Raw genomic sequence first — 14,152 nt, forward strand, 5'->3', positions numbered from 1 at the left:
ATGTTACACCCCCAATGTAAATAATGCAATTTAACACATGTCTGTCACACACAATGGCTGCAAGTGAATGACAAAACACCCAACATGACATGCCTGAAAGCAATGAGATGATACGACACATTGAAGAATAAAAAAATATCATGTATTGAACATCAAACAAGAAAAAACACAAAGCAAATCAAACTAAACAAGATGAATGTCCAAGAAAAAATTCTGAATTATTAAAATAAGGAAATTAAGAAGATCATCCTGGGTCCATGAGCCCTAGCAAATAAAACCTAACTGACTACTAACTAAAAAGTGAACTATATACAAAAAAGTGGTGCATTGTCCAATCGCAACCAAAAAAAATTCAAAAAAACAAAGGAAACCTAACCCTAACTATACAACTATATACAAAGGCAGCGGGCTATTCGGACGGCTCACTGGTTGTTGTCATGGGCCAGGGCATCATCGAACTCCTGGTCAATGACTTGGAGGCGGGCATGTTCCCTGGCCCCGAGGTCCCGCAGGGATAACGCAGTGTCCAGCTCTAACTCCCTGCGAAGACCCTCGAGGCACTCAGCCCGCCTCAGCGCCCTCCGCATGGAGTCCTCCGCCCTGACCATCGTGAGCCGTTCCTCCTCTGCCCGCTGCCGCTCCGCACCTATCCGCTGGCACAACCTCTCCCACACGGAAGCCACTCCCATTCCAGGGTTCTCCTGCCCTCCGGCCGATGCCTGCACCCCCGATGTTGATGGCCCGAGCCATGATGCCTCCCACGTTGAGCCTGCTGCTGCCTCCGACGCAACTGCCTGTGCCAGCACGATGGCATCCAGGCTGATGGAAACCACCGACGCCGTCGTGCACGTGCCCTGCCCGATGATGCCGTCACATCCTCCATCTGCTGGGGTCCAGTTGCTCTGGTGTCCACCCCTGCTGGATCTCTGACTCCCGACTGTGGCAGGGATGGGATCCCCACCGAGCTGGCTGCATTGGTCGGGGCAGGTCCACAGGGGGCCCTGGTGGCATCTGGGCTGGAAGACGGCAAGGAGAACGACTGGTGGATAGCCTGCACAGAGGAGGAGAGGGCCGCCACATTGGCCAACACATGCAGGAAACCCCCGAACATGGCCGATCCCAATTGGGCCACGTCGGCACGGTGCACTTCGTGATGACGTGCGTGCTCCTCCCGGGAAGCACGCACGGCATCACGAATCACAGCCGTGCGCATCGCGACCCCAATCAGGACCTTCTCCGCACGGCCAGGGGTTCCCACGTCCGCAGGTGGAGGGGAGTCAGGTGACATGGACATCCCCTCTACCTGCGGACGGGCCTGGGACGGGGCATCCCTGCTGGTGCATGGTGGTGCACTCACAGGGTCAGGGACAGCGACATGCACAGGCCCCTCCACGGTGACCTGTGCTGCCTCCTGCCCCTGGACTGCACCACTTGCACCAGCAGGGATGCCCCCACCAGGCCCCATGTGTGCCCCAGTGGCGGCCTCCTCCTCCTCTGTGCAAACCACCAACCTGGATGGCTCCTCACCGTCTCCCACCGTAGCAGGCCCCTGTGGGGGCTCACCCACCCCTTCCGCTGCAGCCGTGGGGGCATCCCCGCCGCCTTGCTCCACAGCGCCGTCTCCGCCCTCTTCTTCACTAGCCGCTGCGTAGAGGGAGACAAAGAACACAAGCATCAGGGCACTGTACAATGGTCCCCTAGACAGGAAGCAATAGCAGATGAGCACCACTGTCAAAGTACACTTCCATCATGTCCCTCCACAACACATGGGTCAGTCCAGGCAAAACACACACAGTAACAGGCATGGTGCATGCCATGGACATTTCCATGCATGTCCAATGGACTCTTGAAACATTCAATGATATGTAACTCACATGCATCATGCCTCATGCCCATCACATGCACACACTTCACCTCAGTCACATCCATCTGGCCCCAAACACACCAAACACAGCGGTTACAAGGGTAATTTGGCTGCTTTACTGAATCTCTGCATTGTCACACACATGTGTCATGCATCCATGGCATGCACAAGTCACAGACACGCAGGTCAGGCACACAGACATGGCTACCATATATGTACCTGGCATCAGCACCCATCCCTCACCCCCACCCATGTCCACGTACAGAGACTGGCATGCTCTCATGTTCAAAATCTGAATAGGGCTCCCCATGCGGCATTTCAACACATGCAACAACCATGTGCATCACACATCACTGGTCGCACATGCATTACCATGATGTCCCTGCACACATACATGCATACATGGCCTATGGCACACATACAGGCAAGTATCATAGAACCAGCACACCGCAACATGCCCTGTCTCACACAGTAATGCATGGACACTTACCGCTCAACTCCAGACGGGCCTCCCTCTCAAGGATCTGGGCGTGGAGCGCTGGGCGTACGCGTTCCAGGACCCTCAGCTGGATGGAACTCATGCGGCCCCGGCCCCCCTCCACGAGGCGCCGGGCCTTCACAAGGGTCCTGGACCTCAAGTCCTCCCAGCGCTTCTTGATCTTCAGGAAGTCGCGGGTTGCCACCCCCTCCGCGTTGATGGCAACCACACAGTCGGCCCAGATCCTCTGCCGTCCTTCCTTGCTGGCGCGGGACGATCCAAAGAGGGCATCATACTGCCCCAGGACATGCTCCACCAGGACACCAACTTCGGTGACAGTGAAGCTGGTGCCCCTCTGCCCCTCTGGCCTGGGGTTGCCACTGGTGCCAGATGTGGAAGTGCCCGACATGGCAACCCCAGAGGCAGGTGTGGGTGGGCAACTGGGTCCTGGGGCTGGGCTGTGGAGCGATGTAATACCAGTCGGGAGTCTTCTGTTCCAGCAGGGGTGCACACAGCAACTGGACCCCTGCAGATGGCTGATGTGCAGGCACCAAATGGCAGGGCACGGTGGCAGCAGGCAGGCAGGCAGGCAGGCAGCAGCAGATGGCACGTGGGAGGCTGCTCGGGGCACTGGGGGGCAGTAACTCGGCCTTCTGGGCAGGAGCGTGGGCTTCCGTGTGTTTTCGCGTGGCCAGCTTGATACGGAGTGATTTGGCACGTGAAAATCCTGCACGTCAGCGTGAAATCCGAGGAAAGGCCCTTAGCGCGTAAGCGCGTCAGCACGCATACGCGATTCTATTGGACCAGAGTCCCTCAGCGCGTAAGCGCGTCTGTGACGTGACCCGCACGGGTGTTCCCCACTCAGCACGTGATGACGGGGCACACGTGGAGATACTGCACGTCAGAGTGTCATCGCGTGTAATTGGACAAAAGTGCGCGTACACGCGATTGGCCTATGTACGTGTATTTAATGGGTGCGCGGCCACTTACACACGCAAGTACGTCAGCGAACCTGTATCACGTGGTGCGTGTGAATTTCCGCACGCTATTGGACTGGGAACTGGATTCCAGGGGTGCGCGGGTCACACGCTGTATCCCGTGGTGCGTGTGAATTTCCGCACGCTATTGGACTGGGAACTGGATTCCAGGGGTGCGCGGGTCACACGCTGTATCCCGTGGTGCGTGTGAATTTCCACACGCTATTGGACTGGGAACTGGATTCCAGGGGTGCGCGGGTCACACGCTCGCCTAGATCACGCGCTAAGCATAAATTGCGGACTTTAACAATAACAAGCTCAGACGCCAGGATGAACATACCGTTCCTAGCAGCAGTGGCAGTGGGCTACCAAAGGAGGAGGAGGAGGATAGTCAGGGCCAGAATATTCACACCCAGAACCAGCCTTTTCGGGATGCCTGATGACCAGGTGTATGGGAGGTACAGGTTTCCACCACACATCATACTGGACCTGGTGAGTGAGTGGGAGGATGACCTCACATCACCCACCCTGTGCTCCCAAGCACTCAGCCCCCTGGAGAAGGTCCTCAATGTACTGCACTTCTTAGCCACTGGATCATTTCAGCGGACAAGTGCCATAGTGGGTGGGGTGTCACAGGCCACCCAGTCACGCTGCCTACACCAGGTCTTGAACATCATGACTGCACGCCCATCAGTCCGCAGGCACATATACCTGCCCAGAACACCTGCAGAAAGGCATGCTGCCGCCCTGGATTTTTATGCAGTGGCACGATTCCCCAAAGTGCTAGGTGCCATCGACTGCACCCATGTGGCTCTACGTCCCCCCAGGGCATCTGAGCACATCTATAGGAACCGCAAGCACTGGCATTCCATCAATGTGCAGGTAGCATGTAATGCCAAGGGAATCATCACCTCAGTATATGCCAACTATCCCGGCTCCACCCACGACAGCTTAATTTACCGAATGTCCACCCTAAGCCGGGACCTAGAAGCTGGGCGGCATGGCGATACATGGCTGCTTGGTGAGTATGTATGCCACTGCACATGCATGCATGTTGGATACTGAGCAAGGTCACAACCTCACCAATGATGCCAATCCCCACCTCCACAGGGGACAGTGCCTACCCTCTCAGCCCCCACATGATGACGCCAATTCGGAACCCCACCACGCCACCCCAGGTAAGATTTAACACAGCCCACATTACAACCAGGGGCATAGTGGAGCGCACATTCGGAGTGCTGAAGTCACGCTTTCGCTCCCTTGACCGTTCTGGCGGGCAGCTGTTATACGCTCCCCCAGTAGTGTGCAGGATCATAGTGGCAGCATGTGTCCTGCACAACGTTGCAACACGCCGGGGCCTGGCCGTGGACATGGTGGTGGCCCCACATCCCCAACCACATGCACAGCCGCTGCGCATGGGAGGGGAAAGGGCACGGGGGGAGGCAGCCCGTACACAGCTAGTGGCTAATTACTTCACATAGAAATCACACCCCTGTGGAGTGCACACTGCCCTGGCACATTCCATCTGACAATCAATGATGACTCAACCTGACACTGATCCTGAATGTGTGGAGAATGAACCGGGAATTCCATGTCAGCCTGAGATTGTTCACCTGGAAGTGTCACAATGTGTGCATCCCTACCCACACAGACACCACCAATGCAGTTTTGTGAAGTTACACATTGAAGCAGCTAAAATGAATACCCACTTGCAAAATGCAACAAGAGGACAGTGCCATGTCAGCCAACCCAACCCCAGCACTGCCACACGACACACCGTGCCATGTCATGCTAATTGCAGGTAAACAAAGTAATCCCCACAACATGACATCACTCTCACTATGTACAGTGGCACTATTAGAAACCTGCAACACCTGAAATGCTCACAGCAATGCCGGACCAACAACATACTTGAGCACGTAGTACCATTAACATGACATTAACATGACATCAAAAAGGTTACATATTAGTTATATTATAACTGTGCAGTGTTGGCGCCATGTAGAGTTGTAGGTGCACTGCTGCCAACATGGTCCCCTTCGCCAGACTAGAGGTCCTTGTGTGGACTTGAGGAATGGACCTGCAAATTGGGAGGTAGACACAGAAGATGAGTTACACATCAATGCAACATGCAGTGTACAACACAACAGCAATATGCACTATGAATGTATACACAGTATTGACTACAGACTGGCCACACAGCTCATGGGAGTCCAACGTCACTGTGTAATTCACTGTCACTTGGGCACACCCTTTGCAAGCCCATGGAAACGGGAAGCAGGAGGGGTGTGTGTGACTCAAACCCAAGCATCTGAACCAAATACATTACAAGCCTGCATGTGCCCAGCCACAATGCAGCGTATGCCCACAGGAACCACGGAAGCCAACAGATCGGAGCCAACAGATCGGAGCCAACAGATCGGAGCCAACAGATCGGAGCCAACAGATCGGAGCCAACAGATCCTCCCAAAAAAATTGGGAATAAAAGAAATCAAAATAAAAATAAAAATAAGAAACAATCAAAAATGGCCATTGATGGGCCCGGGGGGGTTGGGGAGGCCACCCAGGAGGTCCGAGGACAGGATGCACACCAGAACCCACCTGCGTGGATCCTGGGAAAATAAAACACCTCCATGGGCTCATGGCCCACACGGCTACCCTATTGTGGGAGTGTCACTGCTGTCGCTATTATCACCCTGTGCAGCTGCATCCGGAGGTGGTTGCACTATGGGAGGCAGCCCACGCAAGGCCCTAGTCTGCTCCTCCATGGCTGCAAGCATGCGGGTGTGGTAGGTCTGGTTCTGGAGGATGAGTGTGCGGAGGTCCCCATGCAACAACTCACGGGATGCCCGGACCTCCGCCCTCGTTGCCTGCATCTCAGCTGAGAGCGTACGGGTGAGACGCTCCAGCTGCTGTTCTGTCCTTTGGTGTGTTGAAGCCTCAAGCTCAACAAGAGTCGTCCTGAGGTGTAGGAGCTCCTGCCTCAGGGCTTCCCTGTGGCCCTGGGACTCAATGGAGATGGCCTCCTGCAGAGTCGCCAGTGCCGCCCGCCTGTCCCTGTTGGACCCCAACATGTCCTCCCTGTGTGACTGGCAGATGGAGTCGGTTGCCTGCTCTAGTCGCTCCATCAGCCTTTCTGGGGGGACAATGGAAGTGGCCACCCTATCCATGGCCTGAGCCATCATCTCGGATGATGCAGCCTGTTGGGTAGCCATACCGTAAATGGATTGCTCCCATGCGGTATTGCCGGGTGGCGTACGGCCACCACGTCGGCGGGCACCACACCTGTCTGGGGCAAGGCGAACTGCGCCTTGCTGTGCCGGCACTGCCTGAGGCTGCAGGACTGCATTCCCCCTCTGATCTGCTGGCCCAGGAACAGGATCAGATGTCGCGGAGTGTGACCCTGCATCCGTAACCACCGAAGGCGTAGCTGCCAACACTGACATCCCCATGGAGGGTACTGACCCTGGTGCAGGTGGGTGAGACAGAACAGAATCCCTCCCTGGAACACTCACCAGCGACGGCACGTAGGTCTCATCCGAATCAACACCTGAGTACAGCTCGGGGGAGGTGCAGCCAGAGACACCCCTTGAGAGCACGACCTGCAGCACTTGTGGGTTCTCCCCCACCACCACACCACGTCCCTCACTGGTGGTTGGTCGGCCCTGGGACACCTCCTGGGTCTGCACCATCTCCACAACCCCAGCAGTATCAGGTGCGTCTTCCCCTGCAAAGACATGAAAACAAAGTAATGGAAACAGGCATTAGCACCATGGCACACATTGAGGGCTGAGAAGCAAGAGAACCAGTACTTGATTGACATGTCCCACATGACTAAAACCCTCCCATGCATGCACCCTCACTGCGTATGAAGTGCAGGCAAACGGCACACACTGATGACACCAAGATGGAAGATGAACACATTTTCTGCATGCTGCCTGGCAGTGGCATCACACATTGGCCTGTGATTGGCAGGTGAAACACACATGCCATCACACAGATGGCATGTACCATTGCTATTGAGTGAAGATGGAGAGGAGGGCAGCACCTATTCATTCAGTCCAGTTCCCGCATGTAATAGCTTTTCTGATTCTAACAGGTCAGATTTTTCACCTGGAGCTGCCAGTCTGTAATGGTCAAATTGCACAGGGACATGTGTGTACAAATGATATCCAGGTAACAAAGTCACTCCCCTTTACCATACCCATGTCAGACATGTGACTAGTGGACAGCGACATGCCTAGTGAAAGTGGTGGAATGCAAACAAACTGACTGAATGAACAGTGAAAAATAAGCAAATCTGTTGTGTCAAGGTGACACTTCAAGGGCAACTGGCGTGCAGTTGTGCTAGATGTCTACTGTTGGCAGAAGGGATACTGCTATGGCCAAATGCAGCTGCGCAGGAAGTATTGCATGAAGCACATGGCTGACCCATACGACTGAGGCGCACACACTCTCACCTGGCACCCAAACAGAAGCCCTCACACACACACCATGCACATGTATGACACACACATGCATGTGCACTCACCGGACAATGCCTCGTAATCAGCCAGATCTCCCACGCCTTGGATCTGTTCCTCCGTGACGTAGGTCCCAGCGACTGACTCATGTGGAGTGAGTTCCATGTCTACTACTGGAGACCCACCTCCAGTCACTAGAGTTGCGGCATGACTTGAGGCCAGCTTACTCTTTGCCCTGCGCTTTAGGTCATTCCAGCGCTTATAGCAATCATTGGCTGTGCGCCTCACGATTCCAAGTGCACTTACGATGTCCGCAACGGTCTGCCAGTGTGCCTGGCGTTGTGCAGGTGTGGTCTTGGATCCTGCAACAATGACCATCTCGTTGTCATGTCCGGACACATACTCGACAAGTGCATTCAGTTCGTCATCCGTGAAGCTGGGCTTCCTGGACGGGCCGGACTGTGTAGCCGTGTCTGGGGCATCAGCCTGTGCCGGACGAGCACTCTTCCTCTTCCGCTTGGAAGGTGGTGGTGATCCTGAGTGTCCTGCGCCGCTCTGGACACTAGGGGCAGGAGCCCTGGTGGACTCTGTATCAGGAGTGTGGGATTGCACACTCAGCATGGGAGTTGGTGCAGGCATTGGCTCTAGTGTGATGGTGTCAGGGGGAATGTCAGCAGCATGGACTAGGACCGACACTGTCCTGGCTGGGTGTGTGAGGGCTGGGGTGGATGGAGCCGCAGCTGCCCCTGCAGCCACTCCGCCCTGCCTCCTTGGTGCAGCAGATGACCTTGCTGCCCCAGATCCATGTGGCATGATGGCATCAACGTGCACCAGCGCACGTGTCGTAGCCCTGCTGACCTGGAAGTCAGCCATGGAGTCAGCCAGGTCTGGTGCCACAATGGGCTGGTCCAACAAGGGCTGAGCATGGATGGTGTCAGCCACTTCAGCCTCAACGGGAGGGGGGGAGGGGGGGAGGGGGGGATGATGGGTGCCCTTGACTGGTCCTCCACATATGGGGGGACAGGCTCACCCTGCAAGTTACGACCACATCCCCTACCGGATCCACCACGGCCACCACTTGTGGCTCTTCCACCTTTGCCACCCTTACGGAATCCTCGCCTCCCAGCCATGGCACTGATATTAATGTGCGTATGGGAGTGGCTGTAGACAATTGTCCTGGGCAATTGGGGGTCAAAGGGGTTGGGTACCAGATGGTAATTGTACCCTAGTGCTCTAGCACGGCTGATTGTAACCCCTGGGGAAAGATGACGGGTCACGCAACGCACAGGAGGCCCAAAAAAGGGAGATGACGTGCACGCAACCCCTCCTAGACCACGTGTGCAGAAAGAAAAACCTGCACTACGCTGTGGCACCCAGTAACACAAGAATGAACGTATGCGTGTCACACGCAGCCTAGAATGACCTCTGAAGGGGTAGGCTACACACGGGGCAAGCACAGAAGTTGGATATGTGCGTGACTCACCGTCTGCCAGGTAAAAGAGCGTGAAGAATGAGCGCGTTTGGCTGGCTAAACCCCCGCCAAAAGAAGATGTGTACGCTGTCTGAGAAGACAGGACAACAGTAGAAGGGGACACTGTTTGAGGGAACAGGCCCAGGTAAACCAGTAAAAGAGAAAAAAGAGAAAAAGCTGTCAGAGGTAACAGGGAATACGAACTGGAAACGCCGTGAAGTAAATCGCGTGTGAAACGACAAGAAGTACAGATTTCACCCACTCGCTCTCCACGAAAAGCACGTACAAGGAAATGGTGTTCTACATGTACCTTATATACAGGCCCACACGTACAGCGTCACTTACGCGGCGTGTACGTTCACCAATCACACGCTTTGTCACTCCTGCGTGTAGATCCATTTTCACCAATCACACGCTTTGTCACTTCTGCGTGTAGATCCATTTTCACCATTCACATGCTTTGTCACTTCTGCGTGTAGATCCATTTTGACCAATCACACGCTTTGTCACTTCTACGTGTACATCGATTTTCACCAATCACACGCTTTGACACTGGGACGTGTCACGCAACAATTTCCTGCACGTGCAGGTGACTATAGGCGCGCATATGCTGGTGACTATAGGCGTGCATATGCTGTTGACGGGTTTACGCGCTAAGGGCCTTTGCTGACGTGTGGGATTTCACTACCTATCAGGCTGTCCACGCGTTCACACACGAGAGACCACGCTCCTGGCCAGGAGGCGAAATTACTGCCCCCCAGAGCCCTGAGCACGCTCCCACCTGCCATCTGCTGCTGCCTGACTGCCTGCTGGCCACGTGCCCCACAGTGCTGGTGGGTGGGGGTGTTGGGAGACATGGGTGGGGGCCTGGTGGAGGGTGCCCCTGCACTGGTGGGGGTGGTGGGAGACATGGGTGGGGGCTTGGTGGAGAGTGCCCCTGGTGGCGGGGGGTGGGGGTGGTGGGAGACATGGGTGGGGGCCTGGTGGAGGCTGCCCCTGGTGGCGGGAGGGTGGGGGTGGTGGGAGACATGAGTGGGGGCCTGGTGGAGGCTGCCCCTGCACTGCTGGGGGGTGAGGGTGCAGGGGGACATGAGCAGGTGTGCAGGGTAGTCCCCTGTTTTGTAGGCTGCCTGCAGGGGCCGTGGAGGGTGTACAGGGAACACCTGTGAGGACCCACCCAGCCTAATCGCGTGTGATGATTCCCACGCACCCCTGTAATACACGTACCCTGGCTAATCGCGTGTTAAACTTCCCGCGTAATGCTGTAATACACGTACCCTGGCTAATCGCGTGTTAAACTTCCCGCGTACCCCTGTAATACACGTACCCTGGCCAATCGCGTGTTGAACTTCCCGCGTACCCCTGTAATACACGTACCCTGGCTAATCGCATGTATGACTTCACGTGTACCCCTGATATGCACGTTACCCGCTTTGCGTTCCTTGTTTGGCTGCCCTGTAAACTGGTCCAGGGTTAGCGCAGCCCTTTGCGATGATTTAGCGATTTTGATGGCTTTTCCTTGCGCGAGGGCGTTCTTGGGGGCGTTACTGGCGCTGCTGCAGGGTCGCTGCGATACTCTGCGCCACGGCTGGTTTGGGAGCATGAAATCCATGAATACGCTGTGCGCGGAAATCGGTTTTAGCGCACGTGCCTGGCGCAGTCAATCGCACGCGGACACTCTGCGCCAGCCGCTTGCGACACTTTTCTGCGAAATTCTATGAATTACCCTGTAAATTGTGAGAAAGAAATGGTGTGACAAGAATCCTTGTCCACTTCTCTTATCATTGAAGATCAACAAAAAATCATATATAAAAAGCTATTGGCAAGGCTGAAGCTATCTTCTTACACAGTCCTATTAGTTTGGCAATTAATTGGCCAGCTGAACTTTTCTCGATTGCTAAATCCTTTACCATTCCTCCCTGAACCTGGCCTAAATTGAAACCCTTGGTGCAGGATGCCAACAATGTTAATAACTTCTGTATTACGAATATACATACGATTCATGAAAGCCTACTTCAGGCTAAAAGTCATAAAATTCATCTCAGCTGGTTTGGCTCCCAAGCAATTATTTGTTTTGTATGTTTGATTCTGAAGATAACATCTTCTGGTTACTTGCCAATCTTAAGCCCAAATGGGCAGGCATCAATGTACTTTCTGCCCTTGTTACATATGTATAGCCAAGGCCCTTTCCAAACACATGACTCATCTTTTTAATCATCCCTTTAAGCAAAGTCTTTTTGTCATGTTTTCCCGGAATCTCTAAAGTCATTGAAAAGATAGTGACACAACAACTTAGCAAATAGATTGAGATCCATCCGATATTGGAGCCTACCGTGTCAGGCATTGGCTCCAAACACAAGACAAAGGGCCTCATTACACGGTAGGCGGTAAGGGTTTACCTGTACCGGTATTTTACCAGTACCGGTAAACCCTTACCGCCTTACTACGAGGTCCCTTTGCGGGTTGGAGAATTTAACGCCTGCTTTTTGCAGGTGTTAAAAACCAACCCGCAAAGGGACCAGGGAGCTAATTACGGTACCGCAATTTGCGGTGCCGTAATTAGCACCTTCCCCATTCCCATTATGCCCTATGGGGCAAAAATGGGAATGGGGAAGGGCAATGGGGGAAGGGGGAATTACCGCCCCAACAACCTTGGAATAAGGCGGTAATTCCCCTTTCCACCAAGGCGGTGCCGGTATTTTACCGGCATGGACCAAGGTGCTAATAGCACCTTGGTCCACCGCCGTCCGTGTAATGAGGCCCAAAGAATGCTTTGGTCTCTATCTGGGCTGACCTTTGTCTCCCTCTGATTTGGTATTAGCCTAATTGTTTGTTTTTAATTGATTGAATGGTGCATTTGACCAAACTGGAGCCAGTACCATTCGATCGATTATAAATGACCAATTAGTCTAATACATACCGACCATGTGGAGCGGTGGCTGCGGGGGTGTCCCCTGCTCTCCATGTTTGGTATGTATTGCCTTAGGAGGTTGCAAGCATGTCCCCCGTGTCCTCAACATGGGAGGAGGGAGACCCAATTACAAAAAAAGCAAATTTAACAAAAAGAAAAGAAGAAAGGGGGACCCTGCGGCATCAGATCCAATCCGGGTTAGAGGGATGGATCAGACGCTGCAGGGGTGAAGGGGACGTGGCATTGAGCAACCAGGTAAGTAGGGGATGGGGTGCAGGGAAGGAGGGGTGCAGAGGATGTGGGGGGGCTCATTTTGGTTTAAGTTTGTTCGTCTGATGATTGTTTGCACGTGAGCAGTTTTATTTAGAACAGTTCGCTGCGAACAATTATCAGACAAACAAACAACCCCAAACCCCTGATCCTAGGGCATCTATCGCTCTTGATTATGTTTGATCTATCTGCTGCATATAATATGATGGATCATTCCACCCTTCTTTCAGGGATAAATCATATGCAGTTAAGTTTTTCCCAGTTCCCCTCAGCCCCCACACCCCACTTCCTATGGATTATCTCAAAGCTCTCTTAGAATATCCAATTATTTCTCAGAGAATCTTTTAGTCATCTTCCACTTTGTCTCAAGAAGATTAGATCTTGGTTGGCTAATAATAATCTCCAAATCATTTCCCTTAAAACCAAACGTTTGTTCCAGGGTCTGAGGCATGTATTACTGAATCCAACCAGACACCCACACTTCCATACTGTTTGGCCTTTCTATACCTCTTGCCCAAAAGGTAAAAGAAATGTGGGGACTCGAAGATGATTTTAGCTATGACACAGTCAAAGATTCTGTATCTGGATGTTGAAACAAGTTCTCCCCCTCCTTCACAGAGCAGACAGCACTGTCAGAATGTGGCTGCCTTGCTTATCTTCAAACCTATACACAAATCGGCTGTCTCCATCACAAGAAACATTGGCTCTCTATCCAACAAACAATGACTTTCAAAATATTGTGCATGGGTTCCAAATGTCCTCATGATTTGATCCGGGCTTGTTTGACAATTAAAATCTAGTCTTACCAACATGCTCAAACTCTTTGCTCTTCACATTTCTACCTTCAGGAGATTTCTGGCTCTTGCTGCATTACTTGACTAGGCTATGGAATAATCTCCCTCTTTCCTTCCCTACTTGACTTCTATGGTTACCTTTCACGAACAACTGATAACATTGTTGTTCTCCTAATCTCCTCCTCTTCCTCTTCCTTCCTGTTTTTGAACCGTTTTTCCAACTACACCTAGATGCAGTTAACTTTGCCTGGTGCTGATGGTATGCACCTATACATTCTCAGTCGATTAGTCATTCAATCAATCCATCAATTTTCTTGTTTGCCTGTAAAAATGTAATGATGTTCTAACCACATGACATGTTCAAGTTGACCTAAAGGCATTGGATTGCTTTGAAATCTGCCTGTTCTTGTGGCGCTTAACAACACAAAGATGCCATAAAAATGCATTTAAGATGTATCACCATGGAGACATTGTGGGAGGCAATTTATACTTGCTTGGACAATGACAAGCAAAACGTGCATGTAAATCTTTTTCGCTAGGGCATTTAACTATTTTTTTTTTCGCAGTGCAAAGGACATTTGTAGACAGCGGTCCAATGGCATGTAAGTGCATGTCATGCAGGTTCCACTCATGAAATTTCTACATTTTTGCGATTTTAGATAATGACCTCCTCAATCTTCAATTACCATACCAAGAATCTGGTCACACGTTTCCAAAATTGGCCTTTACATAACAAGTATGAACATTTTTTCATGCAGGTGTTGTGAATATTTTGGTGCAATTTATTTTGCACAGGACTGTGAAATGCTCAGCTATGTAACTTGCACATTCACAGAGTGCACTTGTATTGGACCACCGCTACTCAACTTTAGGTAGATGCTCACGCTATGATGACACTGCTGTGTGTTACGCACGCGCGTGTTC

At 52.7% G+C, this 14,152-nt stretch overlaps 1 protein-coding gene across 1 annotated transcript in view; it reads left to right on the forward strand.

Annotated features, from left to right (window-relative positions):
* Positions 1 to 14,152, forward strand: part of LOC138566774 (cytochrome P450 2A13-like) — a 300,408-nt gene that overhangs the window by 189,158 nt on the left and 97,098 nt on the right. The gene's annotated exons all lie outside the window — the stretch shown is intronic.

The sequence above is a fragment of the Ambystoma mexicanum genome, chromosome 2p, assembly GCF_040938575.1.
Source record: "Ambystoma mexicanum isolate Mex_15411 chromosome 2p, UKY_AmexF1_1, whole genome shotgun sequence".
Lineage (NCBI taxonomy): Eukaryota > Metazoa > Chordata > Amphibia > Caudata > Ambystomatidae > Ambystoma > Ambystoma mexicanum.